This window comes from Heloderma suspectum, chromosome 7 (genome assembly GCF_057233095.1).
Source record: "Heloderma suspectum isolate Gila_16-S chromosome 7, 16-S_ref, whole genome shotgun sequence".
NCBI classification, from domain to species: Eukaryota; Metazoa; Chordata; class Lepidosauria; order Squamata; family Helodermatidae; genus Heloderma; species Heloderma suspectum.
The window spans coordinates 58,854,515-58,880,079 of NC_139464.1; positions in this window are offsets into that span (position 1 = coordinate 58,854,515).

Below are 25,565 nucleotides of genomic sequence, written 5' to 3' on the forward strand. Positions count from 1 at the left end.
CCTTTCCTTTTATCTGGAATAAACTGTCATGTGTCAAAGTAGTTTAATGTCACATTACATTTTTTATTATTGTTGTTGTTGTTGTTGTTTACATTTCTATACCGCCTATAGCCGGAGCTCTCTGGGCAGTTTACAAAGATTAAAAACATTAAAAATACAATATACAGAGTTGAAAAACCACTTACATAAAAAAAACCCATGAACAGACAAGATACACAAAAGAAACATATATCTAAAACAACTTCAAACAACCTCAAAAACAAACAATCATAACCATAGGATGTTCCAGGATCTATTAAACACTTATCATATACTGCTGAATGCCTGGGAGAAGAGAAAGGTCTTAATATGGCACCGAAAAGATAACAATGGTGGCGCCAGGTGGGCCTCGTCGGGGAGATAATTCCATAATTTGGGGACCACCACCAAAAATCCCCTCTCCCTTGTCGTCGTCTTCTCAGCTCCCCTCGGTGTAGGCAGCTGGAGAAGGGCCTTAGATATTGAGTGTAGTATACAGGTAGGTTCATGTTGGGAGAGGCGCTCAGTCAGGTATTGTGGTCCCAAGCCGTGTAAGGCTTTATAGGTTAAAACCAGCACCTTGAATCGGGCTTGGAAACATACAGGCAGCCAGTACAAGCAGGCCAGAGTTGGTCTTATATGTTCGGACCTTCTGGTCCCCGTTATCAATCTGGCTGCTGCATTTTGCACGAGCTGAAGTTTCTGAACCATCTTCAAAGGCAGCCCCACGTAGAGTGCATTGCAGTAATCTCACTTGGAGATAACCAGAGCATAGACAACTGAAGCCAGGTTATCCCTGTCCAGATAGGGGCTGGGCCACCAACCAGAGTTGGTAGAAGGCACTCCATGCCACTGAGGACACCTGAGCCTCAAGTGACAAAGATGGCTCAAGGAGAACCCCCAAGCTACGAACCTGCTCCTTCAGGGGGTGTGCAACCCCATCCAGAACAGGTTGAGCACCCTCCATCCGGTCAGAAGAACCACCCACCAACAGCATCTCAGTCTTGTCTGGATTGAGTTTCAGTTTATTAGCCCTCATCCAGTCCATTGTCGCAGCCAGGCACCTATTTAGCACATCCACAGCCTCACCTGAAGAAGATGAAATGGAGAAATAGAGCTGCGTGTCATCAGCATACTGATGACAACGTGCCCACAAACTCTGGATGACCGCACTCAATGGTTTCATGTAGATGTTAAATAGCATGGGGGACAGAACTGACCCCTGTGGAACCCCATACTGGAGAATCCACGGGGATGAGCAATATTCCCCAAGCACCACCTTCTGGAGCTGACCATCCAAGTAGGAGCGAAATCATTGCAATGCAGTGCCTCCTACTCCAAGCTCAGACAGTCGTCCCAGAAGGATACCATGGTTGATGGTATCAAAAACCACTGAGAGATCAGGGAGAATCAACAAGGTCACACTTCCCCTGTCTCTCTCCCGACATAGGTCATCATACAGGGCGACCAAGGCTGTTTCTGTGCCAAAATCCGGCCTGAACCCTGACTGAAATGGATCTAGCTAATTGGTCTCATCCAAGAGTGTCTGGAGCTGGTTGGCTACCACCTGCTCAAGAACCTTGCTCAGGAAAGGAACATTTGCCACTGGCCTAAAATTACTAAAGTTTTCCAGTTCCAGGAAGGGTTTCTTTAGGAGTGGTCTCACTACTGCCTCTTTGAGGTGGCCCAGGACCACCCTCTCTCGCAAAGAGGCATTAATCACCTCCTTGGCCCAGCCAGCTATTCCTTCCCTGCTGGTTTTTATCAGCCAAGAGGGGCAAGGATGCAGTACGGAAGTGGTTGCATGAACCTATCCAAGCACCTTGTCAGTGTCCTCGAGCTGTACCAACTGAAACTCATCCAGGACAACAGGATAAGGCTGTGCTCTGGATACCTCCCCAGATTCACCTACTATACTGGGCGGCAGACAGAAGATTCAATAGAGGCAGCAAGATGATTTTTTTTTGCCATCCTCACTGCCCCTGAGCATACTTTACCATAGACACATACCAACATTCGATTGCATCCACTACGAGTTCTTCTCCATCTTTACTCAAGCCATCTCCTATTTTGTTTCATCCCTGTCAGCTCTGGGGTATACCACAGAGCACTTCGAGCTCTACTCAGGAGAGGGCACTCAGGAGCAATCATGTCAACCTTCCGGGTCATTTCTGCATTCCACAGATCAACCAGGGTTTCGACAGGAGACTGCCATATCAGCTGGAAACCTCCCCAGAGTCCTCTGGAAACCATTCGGATCCATTAGCCTCTGGGGGCAGACCATCTTAATAGGCTCCCCACCCTTGTGGAGGGGAAAAGCTGCTGTAAGCCTAAACCTCAGCAGGTAATAATCTGACCATGACAAGGGGACTGATGCAAAGTCCTCCACCTTCAGACCACCACCTCCATGTCCAGTTGCGAAAACCAAGTCTAGAGTATGCCCCACTACATGAGTCGGGCCGATGACATGTTGGGACAGTCCCATGGTTGTCCTGGATGCCATGAAATCCTGAGCCGCCCCAGACAAGGTGCCCTCAGTGCGAATGTTGGTATCCCTCAGAGCCAACAGTCTGTGGGATCGCAACAATGCACCAGAGACCACCTCCGTCAGCTCAGATAGGGAGTCTGTTGAGGAGCAGGGTGGGCGGTACACCAACAGAGTCCCCAGTCTGTCCCACTGGCCCAACACAAGATACAAACACTCCAGACCAGTAGTCACATGGACAGGGAGCCTGCAGAGGGAGATGGAATTCCTATAGACCACAGTACCCCCCCTCCCTGGCCCTCAGGTCTTCCCTGATGCTGAACCAAATACCCCAGTGGGCAGAGCTGGGAGAAACTAACTCCTCCCTGCTCACCCACCCACGTCTCAGTTATACATGCCAGATTGGCCGCCTCATCCACTATTAAGTCATGGATGAGGGAGGTCTTACTTTGAACCGATCTGGCATTTAAAAGCAGTATCCGGAGACCTGAGGGCAGCCTGATAGGGCAACCACCATGCCTGCAGTTCGGGGGAGGGCCGGAACACGGCACAGCCGTTAACTGTCTGGGCCATGTTCCCCTAACCTGGCTAGCCCTTCTCCCAACGCCATATCTCCCTTGACCCTTAACCACACTAATTGGGGGCCCCTCAATTGCCCCGACTTGGCCATATATCCTTTCACCCAGGCACATAACAGGATCCTAAGCAAAACACACAAAACCAAACAAAAAACAACAACCAACACCCACACATAGAAGCCACAAGAACCAGTCAACCCAGTGTTAGGGGGGTGGCCCTTGCCCTTACGTCTCCCCTGAAGCAGCTCCCCCAAAGGGGCGACCCCGCCTTTGTCAGCAGCACGTTCAGCAATTATTTTGCTAATAAATTGCTATATATATACACACATGCTAAAAGGAAAATTGTTTATTATTATTTATTTATTGCATTTATACCCCACCTTTTTTCCTCTTGCAAGGAACCCAAGGCGGCTTACATTATTCTCCTCCTCTCCATTTTATCCTCACAACAACAACCCTGTGAGGTGGGTTGGGCTGAGAGTCTGTGACTGGCCCAAAGTCACCCAGTGAGCTTCCATGGCTGAGTGGGGACTAGAACCCAGATCTCCCAGCTCCTAGTCCAACACTCTTGCCACTACACCACACTGGCTATACACACACTTACACACACACACACACACACACACACACTTTTCCTTTTAGCATGTGACATCCTGATATCCAACATTTATCGAGAGGGAGGGAGAGGGAGGAGAGAGAAAGTAGTTCATAATCCTTTTTCTTTAGGACAAGTATCTGCCAAAGTGGCAATTGCTTCATATGAAGTTTGGAAGGCTAAAAGGGCCGTGGCAGCCAAATCTGGCAGCCAAAAGATGATGAGGACATGCCTTCATATAAAATGTAAAAAGTACTACCCCAAACTCTGTCCCCTATTACTGCTGAAAACCCATGAATTTCCCTTCCCCCCTCCCCATTCCCACATTTTACTTCTGGCAAAACATAAAAGCAGCTCCAATTAGGTGTGACAACGGGTACAGCTTTGAGTGGTTTGAAAGACAAAAACAAAACATGAAGATAAGTGTACTGTTGAGACAAGCTGCTGAATCTATACCTGAGGTATATGAAAAGAAGGGAGCTTATTATAAACCATAATAAAACTGCATAAAGGGTATTAATGCCAGCAACAGTTTCCTAGTCCACACTACATTTCCCTAGCAACCAATAAAGTGGCTGCCAAATATTATGCTTTTGTGTTAGGTTTTTGTTTTGTTTTTTCCCCCACAGGCAAAATTTTCACAGAGGCAGTTCATGTGGTTATCAAGTAACAGCAAGCAGGGAGGTAACCTAAATGTGGAAACAATAAGTCTTTATATCCCCAAAACCCTGGCTGAGGAACATGGGAGGAAATGCTGTATTACTGTAAGTGGGCCCAGTATTGATCCTGACAGCACAATCCTAAGTTTCTTTACCCAGAAGTAAGCTTCACTGTGTTTAGTGAGGCTTACTTCCAAGTAAATCTGCATAGGATTGCAACATTAATATTCAAATATTGGCAAGGTAACAAACATATTTGTCCTTGTAGTTTTGCCAACGTTCTGTATAATACAGGAATTCCTAGATATTCCATATTATGTCCATGATAAACAGTCTCAAGATGCCAATGTGAGAGCCAGTGTAGTGTAGTGGTTAGAATGTGTGTTTCATCACAGGAATGGTGGGAAGAAAGGGCTGCTTGACCCTTTCCCCTCCCATCATTTCACCACTCAAAATCTGTTTCCCCAATCTGCTTTTCTCTTTGTAGAGAAAAAGATACAGAAATTTCATAACTTTTCTGTGGTAGGTGGAAAAGCAGCATGGATGGATGATTCTGTGAAGAAAAATATCAGAAAGGAGAATGGTTACGAAGGACCTTAACTCCCATGCTTCAGCTCCCAGTTGCACCCCCCACCCCATAGCTATTTTTCAGTTTAGAAAAAATGAAGGGAAATGGCATCTTCTGTGCATCATCTTCTTTTACTGATAGTTTATTGTTAATAACATGCAAGGGGCTCTGCAGAGCTGGCCCAAGACCTTCTGCTATCTGAGGTGGGGCAGCAAATGGCACCCCCTCCCCAAGTCAAGGTATGTGGTATCCAAGGCCAACAAAGTTATTTTGGCACTTGAAGCAGAAAGTGCCCTCTCCACACTTAAGTTATTACAACAATAATAACTTAAATAACCATTCATGACACCCATAATAAGCTGCCTGGGGTGACTGTCTCACTCTGCCTAATGGCAGGGCTGGTCCTATGATTATAAGACTTGATTTTAGGTATGCAGACTACTCTGCAGCCTTCCTCTCATTTATCCCCATAAGAGGTAAGCAACAGAGAAATTTTGTCCACTTGTAGTCTTGGCTAGGTCTGAGCCAGGGTGATATCTAACTTTCCTGTTGAGGTGTAACCACTGACAACACTGATACACACAAATCTCCCCATTGCTGCCTGTCACCCTCCATTGCTGAGTTGCCACCCCATCACATCCCACCCTCATCAACATTAGTACCACATCCCACCACTGCCCAGTCACATTCACCACATCCTACTCACTTCTGTCACCATTACCACATCCCATCACCCCATCACTGTGGCCCACTCCCTTGCCTCACACCTCATACCATTTTCCTCATCTGCCCTCTGAACGCAAGCTGGAGGGAAAGCTAAAGAGCCACATCACTTGCTCTGGCCAGTGCAGCCCTTTGGAAAGCCAGCCATGGCCAGGCCCAAAAGTCTGGCTCTGAGAGGGTCCTTCCTCATAGCTAGGCATTGTGGGAGGGGTGTCCCAGGAGAATGTAATTCAGGGAATCTCCTGGGACACCCCTCCCACAATGCCTGGCTCTGAGGAAGGACCCCCTCAGAGCTAGGCATTTGGGCCTGGCTGGCTTCCTGAAGAGTTGTGCTGGCTGCTTTCCCAGGCTGATGTGGCTCTGGCTCTACCGAGAGCCCGGCCGCCCTCTGGTTCACTCAAATTTGAGTTATATGTCTGTTTAGCTGGGAATGGCTGTAGCCCATCCCAAAGCTTTTGGGATGCAGGTGCTTTCCCGAACCTGGCGCCCTCCAGATGGTTTGGAGTACAATTCCCATCATCCTTGAGAATAGGGTCTGTTGGCTGATGCTGCTGGGAGTTTAGTCCAAAACATCTGGAGGGCACCAGGTTAGGGAAGGCTGGGATGTAGGTCAGTAAGAAATCAAACATTTTCCATTCCTGATTTATAAGGAAGGAATTTATATATCATCCTCATTGTGAGATGATGATAGACCTAGCGAAGTCCAGCTCACACAGTCAGGAAAATATATTTTAAAGTGTCTGTCACAAACTCCTCTGCTTCAACATACCACTAACAGCTTTCAGATAGCCTAATGGGGATTAAATCTCTACAGTTCTCCTCTGGATGTCTGTGCATTGTATTAGGAGCAGGAAAGGATTACTATTTGATGGAAATTATTTCCAAAGTTAAGCACATTGAATAGCATCTTAAAGAGCCACAGAGATTAATGCAAAAAGCAGATATCTGACATTTTGTAAGCTTAATGAGTTTAGGAATCCTTTCTTTCAAATAGCCGAGATTCACACATATTACATGAATGATTACGCTTAAAAGACTGAAATACTGTCAGTTACAAAGCTGTTCTGATAGTGTGTTCTCTTCTCAGCATATTCTTTAAAAGAAGTGAACATTTCAAAACACATTCTCCCCACCCCCACCCACAAAGGAAGGTCTAATCATGGTTGCAAGCAGATATTGTAGTTTGAACCTGTATCATTTTGTGCAGGAAGGACTGATCTATTTATAACCTTTCTGTACTTCATGCTCACTGGGAAGTCTCCCTGCTAACCTAGCCAGTCAAAAGCATCTTGTTTGCTGTGGCAAAGCCCCTAGGCCTGTCAAGCTGTGTGAACTTGCTAGAACTTGCAAGTTATGTAGGGAGAAATCCATATCTGAATGGAACCTTAAAAGAAAAAAGAAAAAGTAAGCCAGGTGTTATAGTATATATCTGTGTCGCAACCCCACACAGACTTAAGTGCACTTAAATCAATGAAGTCAACGGGCTTAAGTGTACTTAATCTACTTTTGGATTGTGGCCACCATGTAGGTATGGGATGAGTATTCAAAGAGGGAGCACTCAAAAAATAAACTCCCCTGCAGGGCTGACATAAAGGGGGGGGGGCATGGTTAGGCATCTGCCAAGGGCCCACACCCCAGCAGGGACCCACTGACAACAGCCCTCTGGCCTTGCTCCTTCTCTTCACTATTGCATCCTGCTTGTTCACCTACCTCTCACTCTGGCCCAGACAATGGTGGTGGTGAGAGGAAGGTGCAGTACATGCCCCTGCCTACTTGTTCATTGACTCTCACCCTGTCAAGAAAGCCACAAGTGGTAGCAATGATGAGAAAGAGGATGGGGAGTAAAAGGAGCGGGTGACAATGGCAGTGAAAAGGTAGACTCACTGAGGGAGAGGGCCCATTGAGCGTGTCTTGCCCAAGGGCCCTCAGTAACCTGGATCTGGCACTGCTTCTGCCGCTGCTGTGCATTTTGATTTTGGTTTGGACATGAAACAGGGCAAGCTTTCTACATCACCTGGTAGCCCTTCCCTGCCAGTTCACTTCCCCCAACTCCCACCTTGTTTGCAAGCAGATCCCTCATCTTTGCAAAAGGAATGGTGGTGGTGGTGGTGGTGGTAGTAATAACCAGCGAGGGGAGGGAGCCTGTCACTCTAGTTGCCAGGTCAGCCATCTGGCCTGCCTGTCCAACTTCAGAAGCTGAAATGATGTTTCTGAGTATGCTCAGAAGCATCATTGCTGTTGGAATATAGGGAAATGTCATTTCAGCTCAGAATCACCCACCAAGCAGCTTTTCTCCTCATAGAAGAAAATACACCTGCAGGTGGAAAAGCAGTGGAGTGGGGATTATTTTGAAGAGACAAATGGCTGGAGGGGAAAGGAATAAGCCATTCCTCCCTTGCCTTTTTTTCACTTAAAAGGCTCTGTCTCACTATTGGATATCATGTCCAAGATCATCGCTATGCTTTCTTCTTATCACAGTTCTTATGTTTGTTATTTTGTTTGTTATCTGGTGGTGGTGGTGGTGGTGTGGGGGGGGCGGTGTTTTGTTTTTGCATTCCTCCATAGTATACATGTCATTTTTTTTTTTTTGGCTTCCTGTTTTTGTTTGTTTTTGGCATTTCCCCTTGGTGTGCACTTCATCTTCTTTCCATAAATCATCTGGAACTATTCCACTGTAAGCATGCCCCCAGCCCCCTATCTGCTTACTATGGCACAATACGGCCAAAATTGCCTAGGTAGATGTGGTGTTGGGGGACCTGATGGATGAATCATTTTTCTTTTGAGCATGAGGTTGGGCTGGTCTTTTTCAACACTGTGATTCTACTTCTTTATATATCCTTTAGATAGCACAAACTATGTGCTAAGCTTACTCTTGGTAGAAAACTATCATATGAATATCATGACAACTAATTGTAGTATTCTAGGACCAATAAAAAAGACATATTTAGGAATAGTGTGTAGTAAATTACACATATTGCCTTTTCTGCATACATTATTCTCTTAATTTTGCAGTTGTACACAAAAATCTAATAACAAGTAGTAGTCACATTTCTGTAGCACTCTCTGGGTAATATTACAACAATCCTTTATACCTTGTGGAGGCAGAAGCAAATATAATCTGTGTTCATAATGTGATCTATGTCTGTCTTGGGTACATTGCGAGGCATAACAATATAGACCATTTTCCTTCAGAGCTCTGAATCATGTTCATTTTACTCAGGAACTTTTATAAATCATATTAGCCTCCTTCAGTTATTCCTCCCAGTCATGTGGAGGGTGCTAAGCATGTTCAGTGCATGTGCAGATTCACCTTCAGGCCTTCCACTCAACATGCAAAGGTCGGGGGGTGGAGCCAGTGGAGATAGGGATGCTGGGATTGGTGCCACTGAACACAGCCTCATTCCCTGTTCCACATGGAGAAAGAATTCCTGCAGGGACTGCTGATTATATAATAAGTTGAGGCAGGCAAAGCGAAGGAAATCATAGTGGAGCAACTCAGTAAGGTGAAAACTTTCATTCTAAACTTTGGAGAAAAAAGGAAGTCTGAGAAATTATGGATTTACCAATGCAATAAATGTGTCATTGTTGCCCATGTGTTTCACAGGATGCAGAACTTTGCTGAAGTTAAAATGCAATGTTTTGTCATAGAGAAAATGCAATCCTTTCCCAGCTGGCACATCCGTTGCTGTTCTGAGAGCTGAATTGTCATCACCGGTAACCCATAGCTCCCCTCCTCTTGTTGTCTTATGGATGGATTTTCATCATGCTCTGGGAAATAACCCTTTGAATCTTTATCGTCTTGATGATGATGATGATGATAGTATAATAATTATAAATTGCCTAACATTTACTAACTGCTGTACAGGGATTAATGAACAAAGCAGTCCCTGCCTGCAGGCTTCCAATTTAATGGACACAATACAAAGGAAAAAGGAATAGGGAAGGAAGACAAACATTTATTGAAGTTAGAAGTTACATAACCTCAGCAGTATCATCTGACCTGAACTGGTGGGCCTCCCTGCCTTCCAGTACACATACAAACACATCCCAGCAGCCCTCAGTGCTGTCTCTGCCTGATGGAGGGAGCCAGAGGATATCCTCTTCAGTTCTTCATCCCAGAGCAACTGTCAGCTGGATCCAAGTGTTCTTTCTGGCAGGGGGCAGGAAGCAAACTCTCTGCAGTTCCTCCTCCTCTGGCCAATGAATGGGGCCAGGCTGGACTTCTTGCCTATAGCTTAGATTACTTCCTTGATTCAGAGGGATACATTATATTAGTTATCCCAAAAGCAGAGCCTAATGTGTGTGAGATCCTAGCTTGGGGCATGGCCACTGGTCCCCTTCTGACCCCACGATGTTGTTGTTGTTCAATTTATATACTGCTTACTATATTTAAAAATGTCACTAAGCTGCGGTGGGCCAGTTCACACAGGTGTGGGGACAACATGAGAACTATGTAAATTCAAAGGAAGGATTCACAAAGACTGTCACGGATATTTCAAATAGAAGACTGTAACCAGGTGACCCGTGTGCCTTCCTCAGTCTGCTGTCCAGATGCTTGTTGATGGGCAGCTTCAAGTCCCAGCTCTTCTTTCTGATGGTTCTTTACCTTTAAACCAGACTTGGAGTGGACAGCCCTTCAAGAAGAGGACGCCCTCTTCTTGATGGTCCTCTGGCAGCCCTTAAAATAGATGACCCTCCTCTGTAATAGAGGACACATGGCCACCCTACGTTTCCGTCTGAATATTTCCCAGTCACTGTAACTCCATAAAAGGCTATATCTTTCTCCAAGTAACCACACACTCATCAGTCAACATTAATTTTCAGCCATGTATATACAAATATAATAATGTGGGAAAAATGGCCCACTACATGTGTGAGTTGACTGAAAGATTCATTTGTATGTGGAAGAACATATGTGATCATATGTTCTAGCTGTAGCTAAACTGAGGCTATAAAAGCCATAAAAAGCAAAAATGTGGCAAAGCTTTCGCTGTTATTAATATAGCAATTGTCATTTTGCTTGTGAACCTAAAGGGGAAAGATATTTCCTCAAGAATAATTAATGTTCAGTAAGGTCTCAGTATTTATACATATGCATGAGACCTATATTGACAGGAGGTCATATATAAAAGCTAAGGCTGAGCTATCAGTCAGTGTGAGATAACAGATTCAAATTTAATGTTTGTCTTATTATTATTTCTCCATAGACAAATTTATGCCAGTGCCTTACAATGGCAATTCTTTTTAAAAAAAAAATTGAAGACTCAATGTAATGGCTTAACTTCTAGGGAAATATCATTTCCCCGCACTGCACCTTAGTCTTTATAAAAAGCTGAGAATTAGAACGAACAAGAAAGGGAAACAATTCTATTTGTATAAAGAACTTCAATTACAATGCTACAGTTATTGCACTGGTTTTAATCTCTCAAAGAGGAAAAGTAAATTGTTCAGCATATTCACCAGAGGAGAAATTCAGTCTTATAGCCAACTGCATTCCACACAAAGGAGACACATCCAAAGGCTTTTTAGATCCCACTTGGAAAGCTTTCTTTCCACACCATGACTCAGTTCATACATCTGTGGCTGCAACATGATCACTTTTGAGAAGGCACAAGGGCAGTGGAGAGCCATTGGGGAATGACATTTATAATAAACCAGTGCCTCCTCATAAAGGCTGTTGTATGCTGCCACTGAAACAAAATCTTTTTAGCACCAAAAAGTAGCATGAAAAACACACACACACAATAAAATGTTAGCAGCTTAGAAGGGGTCCATTGGGTCTAACAAAACATGGTGATGGCATTTAGAGCCATTATATAGAGGTGCTACATCATACAAACATTACCCTGGATGGGACTCAGTCCCACAGACAGATTTGTCCACCCACTACACTGGATGAATAATGCAGCATCTGGTATATCAAGGCACATGACCAAGACCTGTCCCTTACAGTCTCTATTTTGAAGAATTTAACACCTCCATAAACCATGAACACAGGTGAGCCATTTACATTATTACTGCTACATGCCAGTTCCTCCTACGTACAATGTTTTAAGGGCAATGAAGTAAGGTGTGAATTAGACTAGAGAAGGTTCCCCTTAAAGGTAAAGGTAAAGGTGTCCCCAACCAGTCGTGTCCGACTCTAGGGTGCGGTGCTCATCCCCGTTTCTAAGCCGAAGAGCCAGCGCTGTCCGAAGGCGCTTCCGTGGTCATGTGGCCGGCATGACTGAACACTGAGGTGCACGGAACGCTGTTACCTTTCCCGCCGAGGCGGTACCTATTTATCTACTTGCAATTTCTTGCTTTCGAACTGCTAGGTTGGCAGAAGCTGAGACTGAAGACGGGAGCTCACTCCGTCACGCAGCACTCGGGTCTCGAACTGCTGACCTGCCGACCTTCCAGTCTGCAGTTCAGCATCTTAACCACTAAGCCACCGCGGCCCTCTAAGGTTCCCCTTACTGAAATGAAAAAAACACACTCATATACACCACTACTGGCAAGAATGTGCAGGTACTCCACACTTCTTAGAACTTGCCTTGGGTGAGTAATATATTGGATGAGAGTCACATATGAAGCTCAGTTCAGACAAGAGGGAAGTACTGTTGGTGATAGATCATCTCACCAAGGAGATGGTGATGGATAGTTCTGGATAGGCTTGCTTGTTTGTTTGTTTGTTGTTGTTGTTCAGTTGTTAAGTCGTGTCCGACTCTTCGAGACCCCATGGACCATAGCACGCCAGGCCTTCCTGTCGAGGGATGTACGAAAGGTATTTACCTTTCGCGGATTATGTTGATAGTGTGGGGGGGAGGCGCTCCGTCCCGCCCCCCGGAATCCTGGACAGGGGGGAGGCGCTCCGTTCCTCTGCCACCCCCCCCGGAATCCTGGCTGGCCGGCTCTTCTCCGCAGGGATTCTGCGGAGCCGCTGGCCAGCTCCACCAGCAGCTGGACATCCGGCCGCTGGCTAGCAGGGACGCAAATGGCGGCGGCCATAGCCGCCGCCGTTTGTGTCCCTGCAGTCAGCCATGATAGGCTACATAAATGTTTACGTAGCCTATCACGGCTGACTTAAAAAACAACAACAACGTGCGTACGCAAATGGCGGCGGCCATGGCCGCCGCCATTTGCATTCCTTATGTTAGTCTAGTCCGCTTAGTCTACGTCCGCTACACTATTTGCGTTCCCCTTATTTTCGCCGTCTTAGTCTATGTAAATCTTGACGTAGACTAAGACGTGCCAAAATAAGGAACGCAAATGGCGGCGGCTGTGGCCACCGCCATTTGCGTATACGCGTTGTTGTTGTTGTTTTAAGTCAGCCGTGATAGGCTTAGGGATGGGGGAGAATTTCTCCCCGAAACTTCGGGGGGCCGAGTGCCAAGGCATTTGGCCCCCCGAAATCGGCGGTGAAATTTGGATATTTGCGTTGCCCTTATTTTCGCCGTAGTCTACATAAATCTTTACGTAGACTACAGGGACCAAATAAGGAATGCAAATGGCGGCGCCCTATGGGGGCCGCCATTTGCGTACGTGCTTTTTTTTTTTCAAAGTCACCCGTGATAGGCTACGTGACGATTAACGTAGCCTATCACAGCTGACTTTGGAAATCTAGCCGTGATAGGCTACGTAAATCGTTACATAGCCTATCACGGGGGTGGTTTGTTTGTTTTTTTACTTTTTTTTTCGCGGCCGGGTAGACGGGGCGCTTCTACCCAGCCTGAATTTCGGCTGGGCGAGGCGGGGCGCCTCCCCCCCTCGTATGAACTTTGGGGGGAGAACCGAAGCGCCTCCCCCCCACCGCGAAGCAAGCTTCGAGAACAGGTAAGGGACTTTCGTCCATCCCTAGATAGGCTACGTAAACATTTATGTAGCCTATCACGTTTTTTTTTTTTAACCTAGCCGTGATAGGCTACGTAAATGTTTACGTAGCCTATCACGTCTTTTTTTTTTTTAAAACTGGAAATGGCGGCGGCGGCAGCCAGTCAGAAGACCAGCCCCCGCCCCCGCCGAACCGCCGCTGAACCGCCGCCGGGACCCGCCGCCGGGAGGGACATTCGCAGGAGGTAAGTCCCATCCCGGGGGGGGGGCGGGGGGGCGGAGAATTTCACCAACAATTTCGGGGGACCGAATGCGTTGGCATTCGGCCTCCCAGAGATTCGGGGAGAAATTCTCCATCATCCCTATACCGTGGCGGAATTCTCTGACATCCCTATTCCTGTCCTCCGCTCTCTCCCGGAGTGTGCTCAAGTTCATATTCATGCATCAGTGATGCTATCTAGCCATCTCATCCTCTGCCGTCCCCTTCTCCTTTTGCCTTCAATCTTTCCCAGCATCAGGGTCTTTTCCAGGGAGTTTTCTCTTCGCATTAGGTGGCCAAAATATTGGAGCTTCAGCATCTGTCCTTCCAATGAGCAGTCAGGGTTGATTTTCTTTAGGATTGACTGATTTGACCTCCTTGCAGTCCAGGGAACTCGTAAGAGTCTTCTCCAGCACCACAGTTCGAAAACATCGATTCTTTGGCCTTCAGCCTTCCTTATAGTCCAGTTCTCACAGCCATACGTTACTACTGAGAAAACCATAGCTTTGATTAGACGGACCTTTGTCGGCAAGGTGATGTCTCTGCTTCTTACTATGCTGCCTAGGTTTGCCATAGCTTTCCTCCCAAGGAGCAGGCATCTTTTAATTTCATGGCTACAGTCACCGTCTGCGGGGATCTTGGAGCCCAAGAAAATAAAATCTGTCACTCCTTCCATTTCTTCCCCTTTCATATGCCAGGAAGTGATGGGGCCAGATGCCATGATCTTCGTTTTTTTAATGTTGAGTTTCAAACCAGCTTTTGCACTCTCCATTTTCACCCTCAACAAGAGGCTCTTTAGATCCTCTTCGCTTTCTGCCATTAGGGTGGTATCGTCTGCGTATCTGAGGTTGTTGATAATTCTCCTGGCAATCTTAATTCCGACCTGTGATTCATCCAACCCGGCATTTCTCATGATGTACTCTGCATATAAGTTAAATAAGCAGGGTGACAATATACAGCCTTGTCGTACTCCTTTCCCAATTTTGAACCAATCGGTAGTTCCATGTCCAGTTCTTACTGTTGCTTCTTGACCCTCGTACAGGTTTCTCAGGAGACAGGTAAGCTGGTCTGGTACTCCCATCTCTTTCAGAATTTGCCAGTTTGTTGTGATCCACACAATCAAAGGCTTCAGCGTAGTCAATGAAGCAGAAATAAATGTTTTTCTGGAATTCTCTTGCTTTCTCCATGATCCAGCGAATGTTGGCGATTTGATCTCTAGTTCCTCTGCCTCTTCGAAACCCAGCTTGTACTTCCGGTAGTTCTCGGTTCACATACTGCTGAAGCCTAGCTTGTAGGATTTTGAGCATGTGAAATGAGCGCAATTGTGCGGTAGTTTGAATATTCTTTGGCATTGCCCTTTGGAATTGGAATGTAAACTGACCTTTTCCAGTCTTGTGGCCGCTGTTGAGTGTTCCAAATTTGTTGGTATATTGAGTGCAGCACTTTAACAGCATCATCTTTTAGGATTTTAAATAGCTCAGCTGGAATACTGTCATTTCCGCTAGCTTTGTTGTTAGTAATGCTTCCTAAGGCCCACTTGACTTCACTCTCTAGGATGTCGGGCTGAAGTTCAGTGACCGCACTATCATGGCTATCAGGGACATTCAGATCTTTCCTGTATAGTTCTTCTGTGTATTCTTTCCACCCCTTCTTCATCTCATCTGCTTCTGTTTAGGGGTGCACGAAACCCACTTACCTGGTCTCGCAGCTTTTCGTAGTGGGGGGGAGGTGCTTCGCTGCTCTCCCCCCGAAGTTCAGGCCAGGAGGGGGAGGCTTCACGCCTCGCCCGGCCGAAATTCAGGCCGGGGAGGAGGTGCCTCGCCTCGCCTCGCCTGGCCGCGAAATTAAAAGTTAAAAAAAAAACACCCCCGTGATAGGCTACGTGACGATTAACGTAGCCTATCACGGCTAGATCTGCAAAGTCAGCCATGATAGGCTATGTAAATCGTCACGTAGCCTATCGCGGGTGACTTTAAAAAAAAAAAAGCGCGTACGCAAATGGCGGCCCCCATAGGGAGCCGCCATTCGCGTTCCTTATTTGGTCGCTGTAGTCTACGTAAATCTTTACGTAGACTACGGTGAAAATAAGGGCAACGCAAATAGCCCTTAATCTTTACGTAGACTACAGCGACCAAATAAGGAACGGGAATGGCGGCTCCCTATGGGGGCCGCCATTATCCGTACGCGCTTTTTTTTTTTTAAAGTCATCCGTGATAGGCTACGTGATGATTTACGTAGCCTATCACGGCTGACTTTGCAAATCTAGCCGTGATAGGCTACATTAATCGTCACGTAGCCTATCATGGTGGCGTTTTGTTTTTTTTTAGTTTTATTGGAATGGCGGCGGCGGCAGCAGGTCGAAAGCTCGGCTGCTGCCCCCGCCCCTGACGAAGACCCGACGAACCGCCGCCGGGACCCGCCGCCGGGAGGGACATTCGGCAAAGGTAAGTCCCGTCCCGGGGGGGGGGGCAGGGGGGCGGAGAATTTCTCCCCGAAACTTGTTCGGGGGGCCGAACATGTTGGCGCTCGGCCCCCCGAAGTTTCGGGGAGAAATTCTCCGCCAACCCTACTTCTGTTAGGTCCCTGCCTTCTTTGTCCTTTATCATGCCCGTCTTTGCACAAAACATTCCCTTGAGATCTCCAATTTTCTTGAAGAGATCTCTAGTCTTTCCCATTCTATTGTTTTCCTCGATTTCTTTGCATTGTTCATTTAAGAAGGCCTTCTTGTCTCTCCTTGCTATCCTCTGGAAATCTGCATTCAGTTGGATATATCTTCCCCTTTCTCCCTTGCTTTGCACTTCCCTTCTTTCCTCAGCTACTTGTAAAGCCTCCTCAGACAGCCACTTTGCTTTCTTGCATTTCTTTTTCTTTGGGATGGATTGAGTTGCTGCCTCCTGAACTATGTTACGGACCTCCGTCCATAGTTCCTCAGGCACTCTGTCTATCAGGTCTAATCCCTGAAATCTATTCCTCACCTCCACTGTATATTCATAAGGGATATGATTTAGGTCATACCTGAATGGTTTAGTGGTTTTCCCCACGTTCTTCAATTTAAGCCGAAATTTTGCAAGAAGCAGCTCATGATCTGAGCCCCAGTCAGCTCCAGGTCTTGTTTTTACTGACTGTATACAGCTTCTCCATCTTTGGCTACAAAGTACATAATCAATCTGATTTCAATATTGACCATCTGGTGATGTCCATGTGTAGAGTCGCCTCCTGTGCTGTTGGAAAAGAGTGTTTGCTATGATCAGCATGTTCTCTTGGCAAAACTCTATTAGCCTTTGTCCTGCTTCATTTTGTACACCAAGGCCATGCTTGCCTGTTATCCCAGTGATTTCTTGACTTCCTACTTTAGCATTCCAATCCCCTATGATGAAGAGGACATCTTTTTTGGGTGTTAGTTCTAGAAGGTGTTGTAGGTCTTCATAGAACCGATCAACCTCAGCTTCTTCGGCCTCAGTGGTTGGGGCATAGACTTGAATTACTGTGATGTTGAATGGTTTGCCTTGGATTCATACTGAGATCATTCTATCATTTTTGAGATTGTACACCAGTACTGCTTTTCCCACCCTTTTGTTGACTATGAGTGCTACTCTATTTCTTCTATGGGATTGTTGCCCACAGTAGTAGATATGATGGTCAGTCACCTGAATGGACAAGCCCATGCTTGTCCATTTTAGTTCGCTGATTCCCAAGATGTCGATGTTCAATCTTGCCATCTCATGCTTGACCACCTCCAGCTTACCTTGATTCCTTGATCTGACATTCCAGGTTCTTAAACAATATTGTTCTTTACAGCATCAGGCTTTCTTTTCACCAACAGACACATCCACAGCTGAGTGTCCTTTCGGCTTTGGCCCAGCCACTTCACCCTTTCTGGCACTACTTGGAAATTCCCTCTGCTCTTCCCCAGTAGTATATTGGACACCTTCCGACCTGAGGGGCTCATCTTCTGGCATCATATCTTTTAGCCTTGTGATACATTCCATGGGGTTTTCTTGGCAAGAATACTGGAGTGGGTTGCCATTTCCTTCTCCAGTGGACCACATTTTGTCAGAACTCTCTGCCATGACCTGTCCTTCTTGGGTGGCCCTGCACGGCATAGCTTATGGCTTCACTGAGTTACGCAAGCCCCTTCACCACAACAAGGCAATGATCTATGAAGGGGATGTATGTATGTATGTATGTATGTATTTATTGAATTTCTGCCCCACCTTTCCACTAAAATTAGTGATCAGGGCAGCTAACGGTAATAAGAAAACCAAAAAATACACATATAGTTAAAACATAAAAATAAATCCATTAAGTACTTATTAATTAAAACACACACAATAAACAATATGGACCACTTGAAACCTCATTTCGCACACAAGTAAGCTTAAAGGCCCAAAGCGCTTGAGTTCAGGGCAAAGTACTGAAGTGGGAAGCCTCTTCTATCCATGCAGGCTCTCTACAGACTGTAACCCTAATTTTCCAGGATTCTACATCATGCAGAGAGCCTCCATAGATAGAAGAGGCTCCCTGCTTGACGTCTTTACCATGAATATGAAAAGGGTGATGAGGATAGGGACGGAGAGGTTCATATGGTGGTGTAAATAAGTTTTAGAACACCTAAACATTCTAAGTTTCAATCAAGACCAACATAACATACTGTATATTAACTAGACTTTGTAAATAAATGTCTCACCACCACTATCATGGACCTTGTATATAGCTAAAATCTCTCTTCCCGCTATGTGCTCAGCAGTAGGGACACATTGCCATATCTACAATAAGAGGAGGGGCATTATCTACAATTAGGGGAGGGGGCATAGCTCAGTAGTAAGCAAACATGCTTTGCATGCAGAAGGTCCCATATGTGATCCCTGGAATCTCCAGGTAGGGTTAGGAAGGAATCCTGCCTGAAACCTTGGAGAGCTGCTGCCAGTCGGTGTCGACAATACTGGATGAGATGGATTAATGGTCTGACAAGGTAGCTTCCTATGTTCATATGCTCTGTGTTTCTTTAGGGCTAACATAGCCCTAAGATTTTAACCCATCCTAGGCCCAATCTACATGGGCGATTTAGTGCAGAGTGAGAGCACATCAGGGTTGCTCATGACAGATGATGCTGTTGCCAATATGCAGCAACCCCCAAGTTCTCCTCTGGAAATGGTGCATTTTCTCAAAGTTGTTTTAGTGCATTGTTTTCCTTAAATATGGCTTCAGCATGGTTCTGCTGCAGTGTCCCCTGTCCTCCCACCACACACACACATTAAATCCTGGGCATGTCTAGGGGTGTTTCTATGACCTGGCTGTGACTTGGCAGTGACAGTCAAGGGATGCAGCCACCCCTCCCCCCCCCCCGCCATTCCCTCTTTTCCCCCATTCACAGTAGGGTGCTTTGGGACACAGGCTTCCTTTCCCTACTACTATGCAATAGTACTGTTTCCCATTCACAATAGCATAGTAGCCTGCTTTACCCATTCACAATCTGTAGCTGAGCTGTTTTTACCATTCACAATATTGCAGTAGCGCTCTTTTAACCTTTCACAATATCCTAATTGTGTAATTAGGTTTGGAGAGGTTTGGTGTAAACAAGAGGGGCTTAATTTTATTTATTTATTTATTTATTTATTTATTTATTTTCATTTCTATACCGCCCAATAGCCGAAGCTCTCTGGGCGGTTCACAAAAATTAAAACCAAACAACACACAATAAAACAATTTAAAATATATAGAACATTAAAACCACAATATAACAATACAGCCACAATAAAACCTAGCAGCAGTGCAGGAGTTTAAAATACAGATTTAAAACAACAAAGATAAAAATTTTGAAAGCTAAAATGCTAAAATGCCTGGGAAAATAAAAAGGTCTTCACCTGGCGCCGAAAGGAATACAATGTAGGCGCCAGGCGAACCTCACTAGGGAGCTCATTCCAGAGCCGGGGTGCCACAGCAGAAAAAGCCCTCCTCCTAGTAGCCACCTGCCTCACTTCCTTTGGCAGGGGCTCACGGAGAAGGGCCGCTGATGATGATCTTAATTCAGCGCTTCCACTAAAGTTCCCTGAGCAGGGGAACATGGACATGTGCAGAGAATAAGTCTCTCTCATTGGGTGAGCGGCACCCACATGGTTGATGCTGTTCCTTTCTACTCCACCCACCCGACCCCAAAGTGTGGCAGTCGCAAGTACTGTGTGACCTGTGAAAGTGGGTTTTGAAGTAGTATATACTCTACTTTTCTTGCTTCACGTGCCACTGATGGACCAGAGCGATTTCATTAAAATCCAGATATAACCACAGAATGCTTCAGAAACTGTCACACAAAGGGCCATGTAGATTCCCCCCTAGACAGGGATCACAATCTTACTTCCCCAAGAAGCTGCTCTAACCTTGTTAGGAAGACACATTACCTTCTGAAAATCTAGCAAAGCAAATCTAGCAAAGTGAAACTACTAACATTAGGTGTCTGCTCTGACCATAGTCCTATTTGCGAGAAGGGGGGATAGATTTACCAGAAACTCTAAAGCTATATTAATTTAGAAATACCATTACATTTTTATCTGGAGCAAAACTTAATTTAGAATTAAATAATTAAATATTCTTGCCTCAGAGGTCCAGAATTATAAGATGAGTGGACTACGTCTGTTCTGTAAAACTGTAGAAAATGATCCTTGGACTAGACAGCATATATGGGCCTCCTTTAATGGAAACAAATTGCTTCCTCTGTTTTCACTGGATTACTGCAACTGCAAGAGCACAGTGTGGCTGATAGTACTAGTGAAATTACATCAGATCTTGATTTTCCTGAATGAATCCAAAGACAGCTTAAATATTTACTTACTTACTTACTTACTTACTTACTTACTTACTTACTTACTTACAATATTTATTCACCACTCCACATCAAAGATTTTGGGGTGGTGAACAGCAAGATAAAAGAATAAAAGCCCATAATTAAAACAATAAAAACATTTTAAAAGAACAGATGCTGAACATAATAAACCACAGCTGGTCACTCAGGGAAAGCCTCTCGAAATAACAATGTCTTCAGGAGGTGCCAAAAGCAACACAACACTGGTGCCTGCCTGCTTTCCAAAGTCAGGGAATGCCACAGGAAGGGGGCCACTACACTGAAGGCTCTCTTCCTGGTGGATTCCAACCGGGCCATAGGTCCATGTGGAACCACCAGGAGCAAGCCTTCCAATGACCTTAGTGACCGGGCAGGTTGGTAAAGAAGATCAACCGTAAAGGTCTTGGATTTGCGGCCGTAAAGGTCTTAGATTACGCCAAATGCAGCCGTAAATGGCTTAAACTAAGGGCTTTATGACTGCAAATGGCATCTGCGGGTTTTCACGTGATAGGCTAGCCTATCTAGATAATCAGTATCCTCCAAGCATGCCTGCAGTTGCTCTGCCACATCCCTCTCAAGTACCTTCCCTAGGAAAGGGGTATTTGCGACTGGGTGGTAGTTGTCTAATACCATTGGGGCCAGAGTGGGCTTCTTCAGTAGTGGCCTCACTACTGCCTCCTTAAGGACAGCAAGGACCACCCCTTCCCACAGGGAAGCATTTATCACTCCCAGAACCCATCCAGTCGTAACTCCTCAGCTAGATTTTATCAGCCAAGAGGGGCAGGGATCGAGAGAGCACATGGTTGTTCGCATTACTGCAAGCACCTTGTCAACATCATCAGGCCGCAGGAACTGGAACTGATCGCACAAAATTGGGCAGATGGTGGCATCAGACACCTCCACTGGAACTGTGATAACAGCAGCATCAAGTTTGCTGCAGAGACAAGTGATTTTGTCCTCAAAGTGCGATGCAAAAAGGTCACAGTGGGTTCTTGATGGGGCCAGGGCCCCATTTGCTGGGGAGGATGTTAATAACCCCCAGAACACCCAGAAGAGTTCCATTGGATGGCTACTTGGGGATGCAATGCAGGCAGCAAAATAAGCCTTCTTTGCTGCCTGCACCGCCATGCAATAGGCACGATTATGTGCTCTAGTGCGTGCTTGGTCATCTCCACTTCGAGTCTTATTAGGGGTGTATGAAACCCCCTTCCCTGGCACCCGCGGGGGTCCACAGGGGGGAGGCGATCCGTCCCTCCCCCCTGGAATCCTTGCTAGCCGGCTCCACTCTGCGGTGAGTCTGCGGAGCTGCTAGCAGGCTCCGAAGTGCCAGCGATACGGCCGCCACGCCATATCGCTGCTTGAAGGGAGGGAAGTGACTGAGGATGCAAATGGCATCTAGGATGCCATTTGCAGCTGTAAAGGCCTTAGTTTAAGGTAAATGCAGCCATTTACAGCTGCATTTACCTTAAACGAAGGCCCTTACGGCCGCAAATGGCATCCTGGATGCCATTTGCATCCACAGTCACTTCTGTCCCTTCAAGCAGCGACGGCGTAGCGGCCATATCGCTGGCACTTCGGAGCCAGCCAGCGGGGAGGATCCGGCTGGTGAGGATTTCTCCAGGAGGCGGAGGTAAGTCTTCCGATCCTCCACAGACTCTGGGGGGCTGGATTCTAAGGATGGACGAAAGTCCCTTACCTGGTCCCGCAGCTGTTTTCGGTGGGGGGGGAGGCGCTTTGGTTCTCCCCCCAAAATTCTTGGCGGGGGGAGGCGCCCCGTCTCCCTAGCCGCAAAATAAAAAAGTTATGGGGAAAAAAAAACGTGATAGGCTAAGTAACGATTTACGTGGCCTATCACAGCTAGATTTTCAGTCAGCCGTGATAGGCTACGTAAATCTTTACGTAGCCTATCACGGGTGACTTTGGGGAAAAAAAGAGTGTACGCAAATAGCGGCGCCCATGGGCACCACCATTTGCATTCCTTATTTAGGCACGGGTAGTCTACATAAAGATTTACGTAGACTATGGCGAAAATAAGGGCAACGCAAATAGCGTTGCCCTTATTTTCGCCGTAGTCTACGTAAATCTTTACGTAGACTACCCGGCCCAAATAAGGAACGCAAATGGCGGCACCCATGGGCGCCGCCATTTGCGTACGCACTTTTTTTTCTTTTTCTTTTCAAAGTCACCCGTGATAGGCTACATAAAGATTTACGTAGCCTATCACGGCTGACTTTGAAAATCTAGCCGTGATAGGCTACGTAAATCATTACGTAGCCTATCACGTTTTTTTTTTTTAACTTTACTGGGAAATGGTGGTGGCGGCAGCCAGTCGGAAGACTGGCCCCCGCCCCCGCCGAAACGTCGCCGAAACGCTGCCGGGACCCGCCGCCGAGAGGGACATTCGACAGAGGTAAGTCCCATCCCGGGGGAAGGCGGGGGGGCGGAGAATTTCCCCACCAATTTCGGGGGGCCGAATGCATTGGCATTCGGCCTCCCGGAGATTCGTGCAGAAATTCTCCGACATCCCTACTGGATTCTTTTGAATCTGGCCTCACTGGGGTCTGTGGAGGATTTCTCCCCCATCCCTAGGTAGGGATGTTAGAGAATTCCACCACGGATCCCAGGGAGGCTGAATTCCAGTGAATTCGGCCCCCGGAATCCGTGGCGGAATGGAGCAACCCGCCCCACTACCCCGCGAAAGCCCCACGAAACAGAGCCTACCTGGCTGCGGCTCCGGCACTGGCAGCAGCTCCAGCAGCGGCAGCGGTGGCTCCGGCAGCTTCAGCTGCTGCCGAGCTGCGGCCACAAATGGCGGCCACTATGGTGGCCACCATTTGCGTCCCTGGCAAGCCATGATAGGCTACGTAAGCATCTATCACAGCTCAGGGCAGGGACGCAAATGGCGTAGCCGCCATTTGCGTCCGTGTCTTTAGCCGTGATAGGCTACGTATATATTTACGTAGCCTATCATGGCAAAAGACAGGGGCGCAAATGACGTAGTGGCTGCCATTTGTGCCCCTGCCTTTTGCCATGATAGGCTACGTAAATATATATGTAGCCTATCACGGCAATAGGAAGGAACGCAAATGGCGGCCGCCATAGCCGCCGCCATTTGCATCCGTGTCTTTAGCCATGATAGGCTACATATAAATTTACGTAGCCTATCATGGCTAAAGACACAGACGCAAATGGTGGCGGCTCCGGCGGCCGCCATTTGCGTCCCTGTGCAGCCCAGCGGCCGGATGTCCAGCTGCGGGTGGCCCCGGCTGGCGGCTCCATGGAGTTGCCACAGAGCGAAGCTGGCCGGGGAGAATTTCAGGGGGAGGAACCGAGCGCCTCCCCCCCACCGCAAATGATCCCATGCGGAACGAGGTAAGGAATTCGTACATCCCTATCCCTAAGTCTTATGCCATTTGCACTCTAGCCGATGTCCAACCTGTTTCATTGACCGCAGGTCCCCAGTATACTAAAGAGCAGAGCGGGCTGTATAGTGCTGGAGAGGGCACTCAGGTGCAATCAAGTTGCTGGCCCTCTGCATTTTACCATTCCAAAGTGAGACTAGGGCCTCGGCTGGATCACCAGCTCTCTCCACTGGAAAATCCCCAACAGCATTCAGAAATCCATTGGATTCCATTAGTCTCCTGAGGCAGACCATCTGAATGGGTCCCCCACCCCTGCAGGAAGGAAGTCACACTATGAGTTCAAACCTCACCAGCAAATGGTCTGACCATGACAATTGGGTTACATGGACTTCCCAGTCTTTAGTCCACCCAACTCACAACTTGTAGCAAAAAACAAATCAAGGGTGTGCCCCACTTTATGTGTTGGGCCAATGACAAACTGAGACTGCCCAGTGGTTGAAATAGTTCATGATGGGGTTCTCCTGGCTTCACTTCAGCTTTTGCTTTGCTTCATCATAGACATCCAACTTATCCCACCTGAGGTAAAGTCATTGCTATTCTTCCATCTGACTACCTCTCCGTCTTTTTTCTTTTTTTAAGTTTAAGGGCAATCATGAGTATACTCCATTACATGTGAGGATGTATCGTTAAAATCAAGGTTAGTTATTGGGTGCTATGTATTACATAGTTTAATTTTGTGGTTTAATTTTCTGTTCTAATAGCCTCTAGCTAGAATAGCATCATTAACTAGAGAAGAAATGCAGTGGTTAAATCCAACATTATGTGAATAGACTTCAGCCCACACAATGGGAGTTACCCTTCCCCTCCTCCCCACTACAGCCCTCTGAACCCCTGCCCCCCAAATCTGCTCTGGAAGGTCCCTCAATCCTCTGGAGCAGATTTTGGGTGTAAGGGGAGGGGGGTTTCAGGGGAAGAGGAGATACGATCCACCAGTGCTGTCCATTCTACTGACTGAAGGACAACATGGGATACATTTAAGGAATGGTCAATGCTAGTAAACACTGTTATGGCAAACAGCTACTCCACCAGCATGTTTCTCAAGCAAAAATATGTTTTCAGGATCCTAAACTGAGATTCTTATACTAGTAGAAAATGAAGGCTTCCATAAAGCATATCTATGATAACCTATAGAGCCATAAATAGTAACAAGGTCATGCCTTGGTGCCCCTCAGTACATCCTGTAGGAAAGGAGTGGGTTGTATTGCCATATCACAAAGGGAAAGATTTAACCCAGCTCCAAAGTCCTGTGGAAATTTTAGAGTTGAGGATCCTCATTCTTATAAGTTCCATGGGATCCCTTGGGAACTCATAAAGACAGTGGCCTGAGATTATATGGAAGAGTGGTGCAGATTTGGCTCAGAGGGCAAATGAACAGGCAGTGGTGACTGTGGCATGGAGGTGGGCCCAGAGGACATTTTCACAAGGGCTTCCCAAAATCTGGATCTGGCACTGATTTTGCTGATATTCTCCTGTCTATTGATGTTGTCTGAAATTTAAAAGATAGTTCTCATGGCATTTTCAGGATGGCACACAGCGTCCTGGCAATAACAAAGGATGGGGAAACCTTTTCCCTTATATTTCAAAAATCTTTTGTCCAAATTAAATGTGTCA